Source organism: Ixodes scapularis, unplaced genomic scaffold, assembly GCF_016920785.2.
Source record: "Ixodes scapularis isolate PalLabHiFi unplaced genomic scaffold, ASM1692078v2 PGA_scaffold7__128_contigs__length_106722199, whole genome shotgun sequence".
NCBI lineage: Eukaryota > Metazoa > Arthropoda > Arachnida > Ixodida > Ixodidae > Ixodes > Ixodes scapularis.
In genome coordinates, this window is record NW_024609882.1 from 82,378,228 (window position 1) to 82,397,554 (window position 19,327).

At 46.4% G+C, this 19,327-nt stretch overlaps 1 pseudogene; it reads right to left on the minus strand.

Annotated features, from left to right (window-relative positions):
* Positions 1-3,710: 3,710 nt before the first annotated feature.
* LOC121833177 lies at positions 3,711-6,601 on the minus strand (annotated as a pseudogene).
* Positions 6,602-19,327: the final 12,726 nt, after the last annotated feature.

Here is a 19,327-nt window from a genome sequence, read left to right on the forward strand (position 1 = left end):
GAATGTTTCTCAATACAAATGTATTTAGAGATCTGAGCCACTGACTCATACATGACTATGCGGCGAACATTCATTTTCATGTGCATTATAGTTTACAAGGTCTAGTCTGCATTGATTTATTGCATTCATGCTGAAACTGGGAGGGGTTCTTTGGGTATGAATAAAGATATAAACATTTCTTGAAATCGAAACATTTGAGAACGGACAAAAGGAAGGATCTGAGAACCTGATCTTAGATTCTCTTTTCTTTTTCTTATCTCTAATTTTCACTTTATTTCACCTGATGCATTTAGTTTTTTTTTAGCGCAGCTCTTAGCGCCCGTTTCCGCGCTTTGCGGCGTCACTGTCGGCGTAACCGCCCAACTAAACTTGGCAGGAAATTGAATTAATGTTGCGGTCATGTGACGTTAATATTTCCGCTAAGTCTAGCAGAGAAACTGAATTTTTTATGGATGACATGACACGGTCGTGCGACGTCATTTTACCCGCTACTTTTAGCAGGAAAACTGCATTTGTGTTGAGGTCATGCGACATCGATTTCCGCGCTAAATTTAGTGGAAAACTTAACCCGCTAAATTTAGTGGGCAAATTTTTCTGCTAAATTCAAGGAAATTTCCCGCTAAATGGGAGGGAGCAGAATAGTAGGAGGGTTAGGGAGTGGGGGTCATACCCTCCCATCCTCCTGTTCAAGATCTGTGCTCTAATTTCACAGTACAGAGAATTGTAAACGTCTCATATTTCATCTCATGTTTATTCAACTTTTATATTGCAGGTGCGCTTGCAGCACAAATCTGGGTTGTGCTGATCCTCTACGCACAAGTTAGGAACTCCTGAGTGGCAAGAGTGGGAGTTTGGCCTGACAGCTCAAGGGACACCATTGTTCAGTATTGAATTTTTAATTATCTTCTTTTGAGCAAAGTTAAGCTTTGCTGCATGCAGGTCTTCTAAAAATAAATACCTGCAACCAATTTTACCACGTCACGACATTTTGCCTCTGCTCTTAGTGCTCCTGGTGAGCCTCGGATAAGAGCTTTGTGGTGTGCAAACATCATGCTTGTTTGAAACCACTCACTGATGTAGAGACTCGCTGACATCCAGCATTCCAATGAAACGCTGGATGCCCACAAGTCTTTCTTGAACAATGCAAGCGGGAAAGGAACCATACAATCGTATCGTATTTGGGGACATTCTAGAGAGTGTTTATTTGTATGTTTTTCAGATATTTTTAAAAAAGCCGTAAAAGCTACATTTACGCGGTCTGTGCACGTGAGTTGCGTGTCTAAGGGGGAACAGGACCTTGGGCGCAGAGATGAGCTCTGATAAGGAACTGAAACCTAGAAACTCGTCCAAATAAAGCGTTTTTACAGAACGTGTAAAAAGCTACCCCTGCATTATATCCTTCTAAAAAGAGTTGATTTTGTGGTTTTCAATGACTCAGCAAGTTTCTAATTGAAACCATATTTTCATTTTCACTAATTAAAAAGTTGATTAACAAATTGTATTTAATTATCTGATTGATCGTTACGATTAGGTCCCTACACTACGTACGCCTGGCCGTTTAACTCGCCTGGACAAACCGCATTGATTTAGCTTTCACGACCTTTCTAAACATATATGTAAAGCTTAAAACTAAATCGCCCTGCACAACAGTGAATAGGCGAAACCAGCATGTTGGAGCCATATGGTTCCACCGTGCTGGTATCGCCTTTTCGCTGGTATAGGTTGTCCCATATTACGTTATGCATGTATGGTTCCAAGTGGTTCCGCAATATTCCACTACGCTGGTATAGGATGTCCCATAATACGACACGCTTGTATGGTTCCGCCTACCTGCATCGTTCCGCTCTAATCCACTATACTGGATCCGCCGATTCGCTTGTATAGGATGTCCCATATTACGGTTACGCTTGTATGAGCCTTTTCCGTCATCTTTCCATCATCGAAATTTTCCAACAGGGGTAGCGAGATGGAAGAACATCTAGGGTGCATGGCAGGCCGTAGAATAACAGCCACATCCGCCATTCACTGGCTTTCCAGAAAGCCCTCTCAAGGAGGGACCTTGGGAGCCGGGTGACAGTGTGAGGAGGCCCGATTCTCAGCAGTTGCTCGTTGACTGTGCAGAGAACTGCTGGCCGACCTGGATTTTGCATTACAAAAACGTAACTGAAACACTCTCATCCTTAGATAGCAGCCACTAAGCAAGCAAAACACTGTGCATTCAAATTCCCGATGGTTAAAACTCCCACCCTCGCCAAAGATAAGCAAAATACAGACAATGACTTGCGCCTCAGCATTTGTAGCCTATTACTGATTGAGGCAGCACCGAGAAAATTAAAATCACATGACTCGAGATTAGGATTCTCTTGTTGAAATCTACTTGCTTGGACGAAAGCCTCCAACGGGCCACGAGCATTTCCATATTTATAGGTATAGCATCTATTTAGTATTGTTACGTCACATATCTGGTATGGCCATGTGATAAGTACCGTATTTTACAATGTATAAGACGCACCCCCTCCCCCTTTTTGCAGGTTTCTAAGTAAAAATTAGCATATACGACGCACCTGTGTATAAGACGCACCGCCGAAAATTGTGGAAAAAAGTGTTCCTTATGTATGAGATGCATCGTTTTATAAGATGCACCCCACATTTTTCGGAAGTTTCTGAGTAAAAATTAGTATATAAGATGCACCGCTGAAAAGTTTGTAAAAAACGTGTCTTATACACCGGAAAGTACGGTAGTCAAGAAAGTGTAGAACATGACAGTGACCAGGGGAGGTCGGGTCACTTTAGCTGCCGATTTATTCCTCTAAGCCCCGCCTGCCTCCTTGCCCTGACTGTGCTTTAAAGAAAGTTTACATGTCTGAACCGACTTGAAGAAGACCTATGCAATTGTGATTAAATGTAACTAGTTTCCATCGTTCAAAAAGAACAAAAAAAAAAAACACTTAAAGGGACGGAGGACAAACACTCACAGTTCTTCCATGGAAGAACTGTGAGTGTTTGTCGTCCATCCTTTTAAAAGTTTTTTCTTTATGTTTGAACAGTAGTTTATCCAACAAGCTCTGCTACGTGTAGTTTTCATCACTATTGGTTTTGTATCCGCTAATCCAAATGACTGTTTACCACTGCTTGGCTTGGCTACAAAGCTTACCAATGTAGAATCTTTGCTCGGAGTTGCCAGATCCCAGAAAGAGCTCCGTCAACTGCCTCGTCACACCTAAAGTCACTGGATCCTGGGAAAGTAACGCCAAGCTCCCCGTGTGGTCGCCATCTTGGTCCGTGAAATGAGCAATTTCTCCTTGACCCCTCCGTTCTTGGTGAGCCGATCTGGATTCGCTGGTGACGGGTAGCTTTATGGAGGTGTTTTTTGTATACCGAGATATTGCTAACCACACACCGGCGAAAGAAGCGTACACCTTCGTACCACCACCAGATGCTGTGTCGGTGCTTGGAGGCACTGAAAAATGAGTTTACTGTATTGAAATACGCAAGAAGAACAATACAATTGTAAGAGATCCATGGAGATGGGCTTGAATAATAAGTTGATTGCATACCGAGTGCCAAAGACCCTTATATTGGCGAGGAACGCCTCCAGTGCGATGATGCTCCATGGTGATCTTGGCGCGACTGGTTTAGAACGACCCTCTGGAAGCTTCGAAGATTTAAATGGGCCAAAATGGCAATTTCCATGGCAACATACAGTGTTCTTAACCTCTCTTACAAAATCCTGTCCACAGTGTTGCAAATAAATTTTCTAATTAGACCGATTACCCAATCGCCTTGCTAGGTTTGGGTCGTCTGTAGGTTAGTATCCGTTTGTGTCCGGCTAGCAGGTAGGGAAGGCAATGGCGCTACTTTCCCAGGATCCAGCGATATTAGTCACACCCAACAACACGCAGTTCATGTAATCGACAGAATATCCCCACACAGGGTCGAAGTAGGGCACGCCGGCAAGGGCAGAGGGTCCTTTTACTCCTTCCACAGGCTCCCGGAATCGCTTCGCAAGTGCGGTATCCCTTGATAAAGACTCTGGTGTCCTTTGGGGCGGAACTTCTTTTTCCTGGAAGTAGCGTATGCATCCTGTAAAAATTGAAACAGTGCAATTATAACGCGAGTCTTGCACCTCGCACTCATTGTCCTAGAGCTAACACAGCTACCTCCTAAACAAAGCCTTTATTTGAGACACCAAAAATCACATGAATAAAGAAATTAGTGTTAGTATGAAATGACAATGAATATATGCCAAAAATTGGGTTTGAACTTACGACAAAGGCATATAGCCTTTGTCATAAGCTTGCAGCACAGAGCACACGGAAGCGGGCTTGCTCCTCTACGGTGGCACTGTTCTCCTCAGTGCTTGCCCACTGTAAGGGTCGTCAGAGCGATGTGAAACTTCGTTCTTGCATGCGCTTGCCTTTAAAACAAAGCCGCGCAAATATCAAGGTGTCCTCCTTCACTCTCCAAGACCGTTGCAGGCAGTGAGGGCGGACGAAAGCAGTGCCTTCGTAAGGAATCAATTCCACTCTGGCCACTCCCGTGGTGCGGTAGAAATATTTGACAAAGACTATGCAGTCAGCACAAAAAGAGATTGGCACCAGTGAGCATTTGCCGGGCCGGCAAATGATTGGCACATGATGCTACGGTTGTGCAAACACACCGCGAGTGACACTGTCGGACAGGTCCCACCTTTGCAGCACTCGGTAACTCAGCGGAGAGTAGCCATAGAATAGCAATACCAAATAGCAACACCAAACGTTGACAGTGTCTACGGGCTTAGCAAATAAAAATAATCGCAAAAGATAGACACAGAGAGGCTAACCTAGGCTAACTGTCATGGGTGGCTACTCTTCAGGGGAAAGTGTAATAGCAAACAATAACTATCTGACAAAGCACACCCCAGATTGAGAAGTGGAACGGCCACCCCATCTCACTCCTCTGTATATGTGACATCTCAATACGGCGTGCGATGATGCTACAGCTCCAGCTGTCAATTACGTGTGCTAATCTCTTTATGTGCCGAGTACATGTACACTTAGGAGCAAAAGTTTAAATAACACAGGACAGCTTAGGTGACTGCTTCCGTGTTATCCAAACTTTTGCACTCAAGTGTACATTACACACACACACATATATATATAAGCTCTGTCCAAGCATCTCATGCATGACAACTATAATCAAAAGACTACCTCCAATGTATTTTCCTCTTATCACGCACCATGGGCATCCGAAGTAACGAGAATAGAGCACATGATATTGCACAGCTGCACGTGCAGGGGCGTCTGCACAGCAGCAGATGACATTCACTTGTGATTTGTAGCTTCTTGTTCCACACGTGCACTCGATCGGCTCCATATGCATCAAGACATCCACAAACGTTCCCATGAATAGCATCGTATTCGGGTGTTTTCGGCCGAACCATTGTCCCGCCAGAGTTGTATTGCGAAACCTCTGTTTCGGTGGAAGTTCGCTTACATTAAATTGTATCGGCCAAATAGAAGACCGAGATGACTTGAACACTAGACTGCCGTCTGTATTCACCGCCAACGTTAAGTCTCCCGGCTTTACCACAGCATTCTCCTTCAGGTTTCAATACACAGATCCGCTTGTAATGTCGGAGATCGAGGGGCTGGACTGGGACGTCTCAATGGTGGCAAGACGTTCGCTGAGAGTTTGTTTTGTCTTTGCAATCACGTGCTTTACTTGTCGTCCAACATCCAAAATCGTGAAGTAGTTGCATTCTGCTTCACTATCAACTGAAGCGCTGCACACAGTGCACGTCAACGTGTAAGCGTCGTCTCCTTGCAGAAATCCACCACAGTTCGTACGTTTACAGTGGAAGTACTTTTTGGCAACTGTAGAGGCTTTCCGAGTCCAAAGCTCCAACTAAAGTTATGAGCATGTACAATTGCCATAAGCATAGCCACTGCACTGGCCTTTGTCGTGCTAGAGTGAGGCAGGGTAGAGGTTCCAAAGCGAGCAAACCACCTCCACAGTAGGTCGTCTTCATCTTTACATGCACCAGCAATGATGTCTTGGAGAGTTCTGCTGTCGCCGTCGCCGTCGTCGTCCTCTTTCGGTGCGATCTCTTCACTGAGGGGAACGTGAGGAGGCGCAATCTCGTCAGGATCTTCGAGGTCTCGACTGTCAGACACATCGTCCCCATCTAACTGCGAGTCAGCGTCATCGTTTTCATATGTTTCGAAGTAGGTTTCATCTTCGAACGAAGACGTCGGCGATCCAACGCGGCATTCTCCGGAGTGTTGCTGCGAGTTGTCTGCGCAGACGTTCTCGAGCAGTAACTGCTGCTGATCGTTCGTCCCCTTTGCTTGCTTTTGCAAGTTGACGACCGGAGTCGACTGTCCCGGTGAGTCAGCACGGGGGACGCTCGGAGTCGACTGTCCCGGTGAGTCAAAAGGGGGGACGCTAACTGAAACTCCTAAAGTCGAAGCACACTTGGCAAGTTGTTCCGTGCGGTATTAATGTCGGGTAGACTAGGAACAACTTACTTCGCACCCTTGCGGAGATACTTTTTTCTCCTTGTCGGCCCGCTGGGCCCCCGGCTTGGGTCACCGTCGCTTGGTTTTTCCTGGTTTTCCATTTCAACAGTTGCTAGAAAGGCATGGCATGGTTCCAAACTTCAGAAAGTACAGCAAACGAAAAACTGACGCCTTCGGAAAACACGGTTACCGTTTCAGAAGCACCGAGCAACCGAGCAATGTGCTTGGGTAGTTTTCTTAGTTTTGTTGACCACCGGCTTGCGCTTGGATTGTGTTGGATATTGTACGGATCTTCGCCAGGTGCTTGCTAAAAAATATATAACATCCCCAGAAACATATTTAGGAGTAATTGACATAACTCACCTAACAGTGAATGTAAAATGACAATGTGTCGCGTCTAAATTAAGATTAATCAAATACGGTCACAACATCACTTTCAGAATACGTTTCTTAGTGGTGGCTACAACTTGGCTGCGTTTCCGGCCGCTTAACCGGCTGGCTTCTTTTCCTTTTATTTGTGCGGCTGTGCGGGTCGTTCGGCTGTCGTGTTTGTTCTTTCTGTTCTTGTGCCACGCTAAAGTGTTGTGGGACTGAAGTATGTTCGCGTACGTACGGTATAAGGATAAACACAGAGCCCTAGTGCCCATTACGCTCATCAAACAGTTTAAACCGACAGACGTGGATGATTTTGATCCCGAGAAAGTCGAAATGGTCTTCTGGAAAAAGAAGGATGGTACCCTGGCCGGGCACTACAAAGCCAACGTCCTCATGCTTGGAGGTAAGTTCCCTCTCCGTTCATTCAGTCGCGTACTCTCGTTTATTGAAGCCACCGGTTTGTTGCACCAACTCGAATCACATCTAACTTATATTTTGTTTACCTTACAGTCTCAACAAATGGTAACTAAACGCATAACCAAGTCTGGCACAGCATGGCCATATGAGCGTTGGCGCAATTAAGCGCCCTAATCTACTACTTCTACTTGGAGGCAAGTTAATGCTGACAGTTTGCTCTATTCGACGGGCGAACTACCGCGGCCCCTTCTGTTATGGGAAACGAATTACAGGCTGTGTTATTGCCTTTGTTTGAGAGAACTGTTTTTCTATTCAGAAACCGAAGACCTGTTGCTGCGCGCGATGATCAAGCAGAAGTTGGCCATTCCCTCTATCATCTATGATGACCGTGTGGAACAACCACCGGAGGTAAGTCACAGTGCGTAAGGTTTCCCGAAGGACTCACTAGCTAGTGCTCGCTATAATCATTCTTGGCGTTTTCTTTTTGAGTTCCTCTTCCTTCTTGTCAGGAGGTGAGACCATTACTCGAAAGAGTAAAGCTATACGCGCTGCGTCGTGCACCTTGACTGGAAATGGCTATTCACACTACTCGAAACTCCTATAAAATTAATGGTTATGAGTTTCTAAAGTGGTTGCAAAGCATAGTGGTAAGGTGTCTGCTCCATACGCAGCGGGCCCCGGTTCTAGCCCCACTGTGGGCATACTTCTTTTCTAGACCATTTTTCTTGTCAAGTATTCGGCGATATTTGCATTTCTTTTTTACGATTAGCACTGAAAAAAAGAATGTTGTCGACGAAACTTCGCAGAACTGAATGGTATGGGACGCCCTTTCCGGAGGTGCAATCGGGGACAGCGGGGCTTGGGTTGCCGGCTGGACGCTGTGTATGGGTTACGTTTTGTAATTAGCAACCGCACACTCCCGCTGCAAAGCGGCGTGAACACAGGCGGGGGTGGGGGGGGGGGGGGGGGGGTCGGTTAATGCGCTCACCAGTGATACACGCGCCGTCTGATAAGGGTGACCCAAATGGCATTAGCTTTTTGCGTAGTGCGTATAGCCATTTCCGGCCGAAGTGCATGACGTAGTGCTTATAGCTTTACTCTTCTCGAAAACATTGGGATCCCCTTGCACATTTTCAACATCCTTGAGATTGTTAAATTTAATTTTTTTTTATAAGTAGTGGCTCTATAAAAAAATTTTTTCCTAATGTGCCTTTCTGGATCTTGTGAAGAGGGGTAATACGTTCATGTCCCTTTCTGGACAGTAGAAAACGAAGGTTCAGAAAGTGGTTCTGAAAGTCCTGGTCGGTTGCCGCAAAGCAGCCAGAATGTTCAGTTAGGACTTCATGAAATGCACTAAAATCGTATGGCATTTTGTGGAGTCCTAAATGAATATTCTGGGCTCCCATTCTTTGTTTACCGCTCACTGCTAGCGTTTGCTACGGGGGAGGATTCTCAAGCCGAATGCTCCCGATAGAGTACATAGACTTGTTGCATTGCTCTGTGGATGCTATATACACTTAGCATCTTGTTTTGATCTTACAATTGCAAACGGGATTGGTGCCTGTCTGTATGGCTAACACATGACCGCATATGTCCTACGTCTGAGGTTGCCATAAATTGGAACCACTTCCAATTAATGGCAATCTAGCTTTCTCCTTTTTGCCCGAGATTGAGCTTTAAGTTTGGATCGCCATTGTTTTGTGCAAATGTTTGCAATCCTTTATGGACATAGTTTTCTGAGAAAACAAGTCTTCAAAGCTAGACACTCCATGCGCATCCACTCTACCGAAAACACAGTCATGAAATAAAATGAGATGCCTGTTTGCATTATACATGAAAATCAGGTGGCCTGATTGTCTGGAACACAACGGTACACATGGGGAGAACAAACACTGGCTGTTTTAAAAGCTGTGAAGCGTCATTACCACGAGACAGGATATTAATTTATTGGAACAGCCAACGATGCAGCTGCTTATGTTGACAGCCTAGTGCTGTCGCACCATAGTCTTACTTCAGCAACGATGGATTGCCAGTTGCTGTGCGCAGAGTGAATAGTTTTTTCATTTTTTTTTTTTAATTTTCATTCATTTTTTTCCTTTGGTTGGCCAGATCATCAAAGTGCTTTGTTTACTCATGTTTTATTCAGTGCTTTTGAGTAGAGCGTTCTGTTACCAAATAAAATCAAAGAAGAATTTGATAGACAATCCCTATTTGTGCTCTATTACCTAAGGTTTGCTTTCTAAACATTTCATTTTGTTTGTGCAATCTGTCTAGAACTGCCAATCTACCACTTCCGGCGTGGCACAGACAGAGCAAGTGCAAGCTACTTCAAAAAGGCGCCGTTCTGGGGGGCTGCACAAAAAAGGCAAGTCATTGGAATATTTCAGTGTGGATAGAAGCGCCAGAAGACAGGGACAAAGTGGTGGAGGTAACGGCAACACGGCGCGCACTCACACCTGAAAGTTTAATAGAAACGCACTGACTTAAATACTGTAATCGAACCACTTCACTTCTAGCCACTCCACTTTCTCTCTAAAAATAGTAATTCCTTATCTAACAGCGCCGCAGACGGCTCACTGATGCCCTTATCGGCGCCCCTGATTATGATGATAAACGCTTCGTGGATTCCCCGAGCTGTTGTTTTGCTCTGTCATCCCAAGATGCTCGTGGTTGGAAACAAGGGAGTGCAAGCGCATTCATCGCAAAGCACGGCCAGAATCCCAGACGGTGTCTGTTTGATAGCCGCTGTGTGTTATGCGAGGTCGTTTACGCAGTGGCCTGCTTGCCCTATGGAAGTACTCCCGCAGGATAGTGGAATGTCAAACGACAGTGGTTGAACATTCCAAACACTTATTTTTGTGTTTCTTTTTGTATTTTTCACTATAACTGTCTGGAACATTAATTAATTTGCACAGATACGAAAGCGAATTCGGTGCCAAAAAAACAACCAGAACGTTGCGACGCCCCGCCGCATCAGTTGGGTCTGAGATGGAGGTATAGAGGTGTACCACAAAAAGTTCATGAACGGCAAAAAAGTACACTGGCCATCGTTCCTTGCCTTCATGCTGTCTCCCACAATTCCTAATAAGTTGCGGGGCATTACAACAATATATATTTTAGAAAATGAGGTGGCATAGAGCCTACGAGTTAAAATTTTTTCTCCCATAACGCTCGCAACTTGCTCCAAGACCTAGATTTTTCTGCTTTCAACCTGCTCCAAAACGCATTACTTTTTTCTTCCAAGATTGCCTCAAAGGTTTTCTGATCAGTTCCATCCCTCCATGTAGCAACAGCTGCAATATTTTAGTTGTCCTATTTATCACACAACTTTTCTTTTTTTAGGGTCACGGGGTCCTGAAACACTCTATGAGGAGGCACTGGCTAGGGTCCAGTCATTAAAACTGAAAGTGAAGAGCCTGAAGCTTCGACTGAACGAGGAAAAAACCATTCTAGAAAAATGGAGAATGTACTGCTGTCAAGACTAGGTAAGTTTATTCAGCATGACAATCTTTTGTTTTATGTATAAGCTCCTTCCTCGCATTTTAAACTGCAATGTGATTGCTGCACCAATTGCCCCAAGTTGCTCACTCTGCCACGGTAGGGCAGCCGCATCGCGAGGGACGCTGGTCTCCAGCTTAGCTCTCATTGAGCGTATATGTGTATGTCGTTTATTAACAACACATTACTGATCACAAATGCCATTCACTCTCCAGCAGCGCACTGCAGGGTCGAGTTTATCTGATTTTAAATCATTGCAACACCATTTTTTTCAGGAACGGGCTGATCCGTCGAGGCCTCGCAGTCAGCACAGAAAACCATTTGGGTCGCCACCTTTTTTTACAGCAAAGCTGTTAAGGGCTAGTTCCCCCACCATCGTCTCCGCGGACAAGCGGCGTGTAAAAACAAAACTCAAGCCAGTTTACCGTCACCCTCACTCGCATACGACGAGGAGAGTCGCCAATTGTGTTCAGTGCTGTCTCTCGCCCAGCGCTGTTGGCAATGGAGGCTAGCCAGTCCATTGTGCTGTCGCGCAGCTTCACCTTTTTCCTCAGCGTCAGCGTCAGCGGCCACCTGCGTTCGTGCCATTATATATGCCCCCGTGCCATTGAGCATGCCCCATGAATAGCGCGGCTCTACTAGAATAAAACGTCGTCTCACCTACCAATCGTGTGTGTCCCGTGACGTCGAGATCGCGCTAGCGCTCTCATCAGTTGCCCTCTGGACTCAGGGTAGGTCGGCCGCGTGCGATCGCTTCGAGTTTTACTGCGTTCAGTGGTTCCGAATCCTCTGTGGAAGAAGAGCAGATCACTTGCCTGGATCGCCGCCGAGAACAGAAGCGGCGATGTGACTGGCGCCGGCGGGTCAACGCCACGGTCGACAATCGTTTCACGGTAGCCGAGCGCGAGGCCCGGTGAAGACAGGACGCCGCGCCGGCTGGACAGTTCTTGAGTGCTGCTTGGCGAGGTTCCGGAGGGAGTTTGTGGAGAACCTGTTCGGCGTCACGTGTGCCGTGTGCGACCGACTGTGGTTCGCTGGAGACTTATCCACGATCGACAGCGTGTCAAACAAGAAGTGGAAAACGGCCGCGGCCGCGTTGCAGCAGTGTATCGAGTTCGAGTCGGTAGCGTTACCATCTACGCGCGCAATGATTTCCTCGGTGCCGTCCAACAGTTCGAGATGCCGGTTGCGAATGAAGCCATCGTCGCCCCGTGCGCCGTCAAGGTGCGCGATGGTCCGGTGGTCGCTGTCGTGTGCTCCCTACCCCTCCCCCCCCCCCCCCCCCTTGCGACGCCCATGAGTGACATTGAAGCATTCATGATAGGCGTCCTCAGCTGGGTCATGCTCGGCGACGACACGTCTGTCGTAGTGACTGGTTACTTTAACATTGTTATTGTACGCCAGGAGAGAAAGTGGTTCACATCGTTTGAGCTCGAGTGCTCCGGGCTTGCGTGTGTAAACAAACCTACGGTACCTATGACCAGGCATCGGACATGTATAGATATCGTCTTTATGAATACCGTTCCTGCTGTCAGCGTACAACCTATGGCGTTGTACCCCCGCGATCAAGAGGCCATGGTCACTGTGGTTACAAAATCGATAACAGCCACGGATAGTTATATATATCTGTCTGATTCTTTAATCATTCAAATAATCAATTGCACCCTCACACCTTAATCGTTATAATTATAAATACTTAAATCCCTCCATAGCACAGCTTCGATGGTCTTCCATCTTCAGCAGAGTGGAAGGGTTGAAAGTGTTTTTTAATTGAAATTAATAAACACATAGCTCGGCTTCATGGCTGAAACCGACACTCCAGCACCATCGTTCAGTGGCAGCAAAAACCACACACTCATCTGATATTGGTATAATGTTTGCTCTTGTTCAGTGCAACAAGCGAAATTTGTGCGATCATTCTCATGGCTGGGACATCACTAGTGCTAATTACCAACATTGTTACTAGTGTTCAGTGTTTTTGGAGTTTATTTTTGGTAAAATTTGAATGGTGTTTTTTGGAGTTTGTTTTTTGCAGGGAATTTTGAGGTTTAGTTTTGTGAAATTCCCAAATCTCTGTAATCCAGCATTTATTCTTGTCATATTCCCAATTTTTCAAAACATTGTTGCCTCTTTCAGGACTCAGAAATAAATAACTCGCATAAAATTTACAGGCAAATGTTCTACGGATTTATCTGAAAACACGGGAGCCCAATTATTACCTGATTTTAGCTATTTCGAAATATTCTCTAACAAGCAAGCCGCCTCGCTGGCTCCGAGGCGAGAGCGCCGGCCTACGGATCCCCAGGTTGCGGGTTCGAATCCCGACCGAGGTGTCCGCAATATCACGGAGGCTGATTGCGGAGAAGGCGCCGTGTAACCGAGCTTTCGGTTGCACGTCGAAAGATCCCCAGGTGGTCGAAATTAATCCTCAGTCCTCCGCTGGGGCGTGCCAGATGCCCGTCGTAGGTTTGGCAGGTAAAAACCCAAAATTTGATTGATTTCTCTAACAAGCAATTACCTTGTAACAATTACCTTGCAAGCATTTCTAAAATTTGCTGTTGATTTTTCCCTCAGAAAAGTGTTGATTGGGCAAGCAAATACGGTAACGGTCTTCATAAGCTCAGAACCGCGGTTTTTAAGATTCATATTCCTATGGTCTATGTGTAAAGTCAGAATTCCTTTGTAGGTTTGCTTGCTTCGAAAACGTGTTATTTGAAGTCAGGGATAACTATGTGAATAGCGTAATTGCATGAGCGTAGAGCTCATGAAGGACGTAATTTGCATGGCCTTGTTCACAATCTATCACAGAAGCGGAGTCTTCTACCAGGACATCACACCATATGGCTCGGAGCTGCCTTGCTGGCGGTTCCCTTCCCCGCCTGGATGTACCAGATTGCCTGGCTCATGAAGGTTCAGCCTCGCAGGATCGTACCTGTCCAAGCAAAGACGCTGGAGGCCTGGACTGCGATGATTGCAGTTCAGAAGAGCTGTGACAGGATCCCTTTGCTCTAGAGGCATCAGGGGAACTCCCTGAAGTCTCTGGGGAGTTACCACATGAGTCTGTGGCAGCAGCGCCACCACCTGGTCCTGTGGCAGTCGTGCCGTCACCCTGTCCTGTGGCAATCGTGCAGCCACCTCGCTTCGCGGCAGTCATGTCACCACCTCGACCCGTGGCAGTTTTTACACTACCTCGTCCTGTGGCCGCATTGCCCCCACCTCGCCCTGTGACAGCATTGCGCTCACCTCGCCCAGTGAAGCTTTGCTACCACCTACTTGCTACCATGGAAGTTGTGTCGCCACCTCGTTTCGTGGTGGCGGCACAACTTGTCACCTCCTCGACCCGTGGCAGTCGTGACACCACCTTGTCCTGTGGCCGCATGTCCACAAACTCGTCCCGTGGCAGCATTGCCATCACCTCCTCGTCCCGTGGCTGTAAGGCCACCTCCTCTTGCGGCAGGAGCCGGTGGAGATAATGATCAGGTATGTATAGGCCATATTGGATTTACATGTTACAGCCGACTCATGTAGGGAGCTGCCACAGGAGCAGTCGGACACTCTTCAGTTTTGCCCAAAAGAGTTTATTTGAAGAGCTGTTGAAGAAAAGGCCGAACCATGTTCACAGCTTATTAAAGCACAATAATTTTTTGGGGGACTAAGCTCATCAGCTGCGAACACGTTCCTGGTGGGATCGCTCATAGGAGCTGTAGGTAGTGCGCATGCACATAAACGCACTTGACCTATCGAATGTGTGGGAAATGCAACAGTGAAGCAATCGCATAGGTTACTGCATGCAGTCTTGTGGGTGCGAGCCTGCCTTGGAATATCGTACATTGCCTGTATGCATCTGAAATTTTAGTCACTTTATACCGGGTGTCCCAAGTGGCGACCAGGCTCTTTAAATCAACCTCAAAATTCAGTTTCTTAACGTATCGTGCTTTAATTTTGTGCAGCGTTACCCACAGATGGTGCATTTTTTTTTTTTTTGTAAAATTTGCAAAGACGAACTTACCTGAAGAAAACGTAAAGAAAGAAAAAGGCTTAGCTCCTATGGAAACGCAGTGAAGCCACCGGTCTTTGAACAATACGGCGCTGTTTCGCACGGGAGACAAGAGATGGCGCAAGCGGTCGCGACACCAACTGCCGCCAACGAACGACCATACGGCGCCGAGAGCCGGCGTCAAATAGCGGACTATCTTTTCGACTCAAAAGCGGCGCGCGTTCCACAGGCGCCGACAGTCGCAGAAACAAAAAAACAGGCGCGGTAACAACAAGGAACTGCAAAGCAGATGACATAAGTACCACTAAAGAAAACAGTCAAAATAGCCCGCCAAATTATTTTTTTAGTCGAATATGTGTCTATTCAATCTGTTTTATTAGTAAGGATGATAAAATAATGCATTGGCAACGGATATAAAAAGCTTGCGCCGCTTTTGAGTCGAAAAGATTGTTTGCTAAGGATGCCGGCTCTCGGCGTCGTATGCTCGTTCGTTGGCGGTAGTTGGCGTCGCGACCTCTCGCGCCATCTCTTGTCTTCCGTGAGAAACGGCGCCGTATTGTTTGAAGACCGGTTACTTCGCAGCGTTTCCATAGGAGCTGAGCCTCTTTCTTTCTATAATTTTTCCTCAATTAAGTTTGCTCTTTGCTAATTTCACAAAAATATGCACCATCTGTGGGCAACGCTGCACAAAATCGTAGCGCGGCTATGCCAGGATATACGTAGCGTAAGCTTAGGTTCAGCTGGTGATTCTTAGCCTTCCTGGTTGTCTAGGATTAGCTTGATTATCATGCTCACTGCTGCTTCAATGACACACGCACGGTATACGCAGTATGTGACTACTTCGGGATGTGATGAGTTAAGCTTCTCCGCTCTTCTTATTGCGGAGGAGGCGCTGTCTAACCGAGCTTTCGGTTGCACGTGAAAAGATCCCCAGGTGGTCCAAATTAATCCTCAGTCCTCCGCTGGGGAGCCAAATGCCTGTCGTTAGTTTGGCCAGCTGTGCTCCGTGTTGTTATGTATCAAGCAACCAAGCTGCCGCCCAGAACAAACGGACAGCGCGAGCCATGATCTTGAGCGGATGGCCTTGGGGAATGGCCTAGGCGCCATACCAGTCCTGCCCGTTTTGTCACTGCTCCTCGCGCATGCGCAGCACGGCTCTCCATGAGCCACGCGAAACTGCTCAACCTCGGCCAGTGTAGCCTACGCTACAAAAGATGGAGAGGTAAATGGGCTGTTGGAAGATGCCTGTCCAAGGTTAGTATAAGATGACAGCAGCGTAGGGGGGGCAAACTCTTGACAAAAATTGAAAGAACAATCAGAAGATGACCAAAACTGGGCAGCCCAGTGCATTGTGCTGGCTGCATCAACTGCACTTTTTCAGAGCTAACAACCAAGAAAGTTTTGCACATATCCTTAAAGAGTTGAACGGGACCTTTACTCTTGGATGTAAGGGCTGGGACAGCTTATTAACAAGGTTCTGCTCTAATGAAATGTTTTGTATGGTAGACATGCATCCTTTTTTCACTGATCTAACATATTGTAATTCTCACTTTTGCACAGGTTGACCTGGGCGACGGCCTGTTCATGATGGCAGCGCAGTTTAATCACTGCGTTAAGAAGTCTGCTACGGACTCTAAAATGGTGCGGAATACCGCCCTGGCGTTGTGGACACACAAAGAGCTGTTGGTGCGGAGTGTGACGGGGAATCCCTCCCGCCGATTTCTCAAGGAGTGTCCTGAGGGCACAAAGCAGCCTATGACGCCCAAGAAATTAAAAATAGTTCGGAATAAGTATGAACTTCCCATCAAATAATAGCATTTTAATGACCAAAAGTATTCATCATGGTAAATGACAGAATGTGACGTAGAAATGTGCACTTATGCAAGATAGCGTTACTTAACATTTAAAAAAAAGTACTGTAAGTACTAAAAATTGTGCGCGAAGCCTTGAATCTTGAAGGGAACATTTTATTCAAAACGACAGAACATCACCTGAAGTAGTCGGTAATAGGGACTGCTGCGTTCAGTAATTAGCGGCGCCGACTTTCAGAAGGGCTAACTAGGCGCAACATCTCAGAATCACCATCGTTACATTCCACAAAGCTGCTAACGACATTCAGCGACTGTATAACTTCCCCTAGAGCGGGGGCCCAAGGTGGCTCATCATTTTCATCAATCTCTACCGTCACCTGCAGTGATTTCGCTCTTAAGGTCTCCGGAGCACGTTTGCTCATTCTCTTCCATTTCTAAGTAGTCTGTGAAAGTATGCCAACCGACTTACTGTCACTGTCCTTAATGCGGGAGCAAAGCTCCTCTCCCTCATCGTCAATCCGAGGGACAGTACTGGCACTAGCATTGGCGGTATCCTCCTGCTCCACAGCCGGTCGCATGTAAGCGATTTGGCGAGCAACAAGACAAGCGACGGCAACCAGCTTCACTGTTGCTCGGTCAATCGCGTGACGAGGCAAACTGCATGAGAGGGAAAGTGACGGAAGCGGTCGAACAAGGCGATGAGCAACGGGATGGGCAACAGTGAGAAATCTCCGTCGTTTGTTGCTGATTCTCGCCGATGTGGCTGTCGCTCGCGAAATCGCTTACACGCGGTTCAGTAACGACCCGAACCACAGCTCCACGAATTAACTGGGTAGGCACGTGCGAAGCCCTGAGATTATTCGGTCATATTTTAGTGAGAATCCGTGGAAATTCTGTGAATTATTCGGGATTTCGAATGAACCGAGATTAAGTTATCGAGGTTCTAGTGTATTCAATTATCCTTTGACAACTTCGTTGAGTATCTTAAACACGGCATAATGTACATTTCATACTGAGGATATGTAGTTCAATGTGCTGTTAGCAGGCGGTTCAAAGACACTCGCTGATTGTTGCTCCTACTCCAAGACAAGGTATTGATTTACATTCTCCGGCAGAAGCGAGTTCCTTTGTTTGTTGACGAAGTTGATATTTTCCGGGTCCCCATTGAAAAAAACATTAACCGGTTAAAATAGTTGATAGCAATGAAAGCCTTAATCGATGAATCGAAAGGTTGATCGATAAATCGCCCAGCCTTAAATAAATCGCTTTCCCGTAGCACGTGGTCGTTAGGCGGCCGAACATCGTTGGAATGTTTGTGAAACGGACCCGTTAGCAGTAGTGCCAGTCTGGGGCAAAATAATTCGCTCATATAATTATGAATGCCTGAATGATAACTTCTACAAGGCAACGCAGGGCGAAGCCGGCAATCACATTTCGCAGTTCCGCATTCTTTCCCTGCTTGAGAAGTTTGCTGCACCACCTCGTAGTTCTGTTCGCCTGGACAAGGCATGTGGGCACATGGCATGCATCCCTATTGCAGAGGAGTGTGGCACAAATGATTAATGATAATGTAGTGATTGCGCAGGCGAGCTGGTGGATGTTAACCATTTTGTTCTTAGCCCGAGACTGAGGCAGGAAAAGAGGAAAGTTTCGAAGTAGAAGAAAAATGAACAGTCGAAGACACGTCTCTAAAAATGAACAGTCGAAGACACGTCTAGAGACGTGTCTTCGACTGTTCATTTTTCTTCTACTTCGAAACTTTCCTCTTTTCCTGCCTCAGTCTCGGGCTAAGAACAAAATGGTTAACAAATGATTAGTTTTGCGTACAAGGCAAAGTAACAATGTTCAGATGAAAATAATTTGCATTGTAATTTTACACTTGTTCATCGTGTACCGGAGGATAGAGAAATCATCTCCTTTCTTCGAAATGTCAGTATTGCACTGTGTAATTACAAAGCAAAAGTCGTTTATCCATCTGCAGCTGCGATTGGCAGCTGAAGGAACTACGGCGCAAAGATTACGCTACGTCGCCCGGGCCCAAGCTGCAGCTTAACGCCCTCTAATGTCAGCAGAGAGAGGGATGGTTAATTAGCTCCTAGAGATCATCACACATGAACATACGCGTGAACCTAATTACGTCAACTCGCTCGCAGTCTTCAGGGTGACCCTGAGAATCGCGAGTGAGTTGAGGGGTGGCAGAAATGTCAATATTTCTCTTATCTTACAAAGCTAGGACACGCAGGTGAAATCAGTTTTCTGTTTTTTTACGTTCCAAGTGTCAAATAAGGGTAACTTCCACAAATATTTGACCAAAGTCTGGAAATCGTTGCACTGCCCCTTTAATTGGCTCTGCAAATATGTTTCATGTGGAGTCTTTTAAAGTCGTATGTTGATCACTCTGTGTTCTGTTCTGTTTCCGTTCTTCAGCTGCCCTGCGTGCCTACATTGGCAACAGGCCCGAGGAAGAAGTCGACGCTAGGCTGGCCAAGACGAACGCATACTTGGCCACCTACGTAAAAGACACCTGCACAAAGCGGAAGAAAGCGCAGCGGAAGAAGAGCCAAGAGGCAGCAGCTGAGGCAGAGGAGATGTCGCTTCTTTCAATACTGTCTCCCTTACAAGGCCCTACCTCCCCTTCTGGTACTGCAGAATAAAGGTAGTTTGACTTTCTGAGGGATTCATTTTTCTGGCCAGCATATCGACGTACTTGTCTGGACTGACGTCTTATA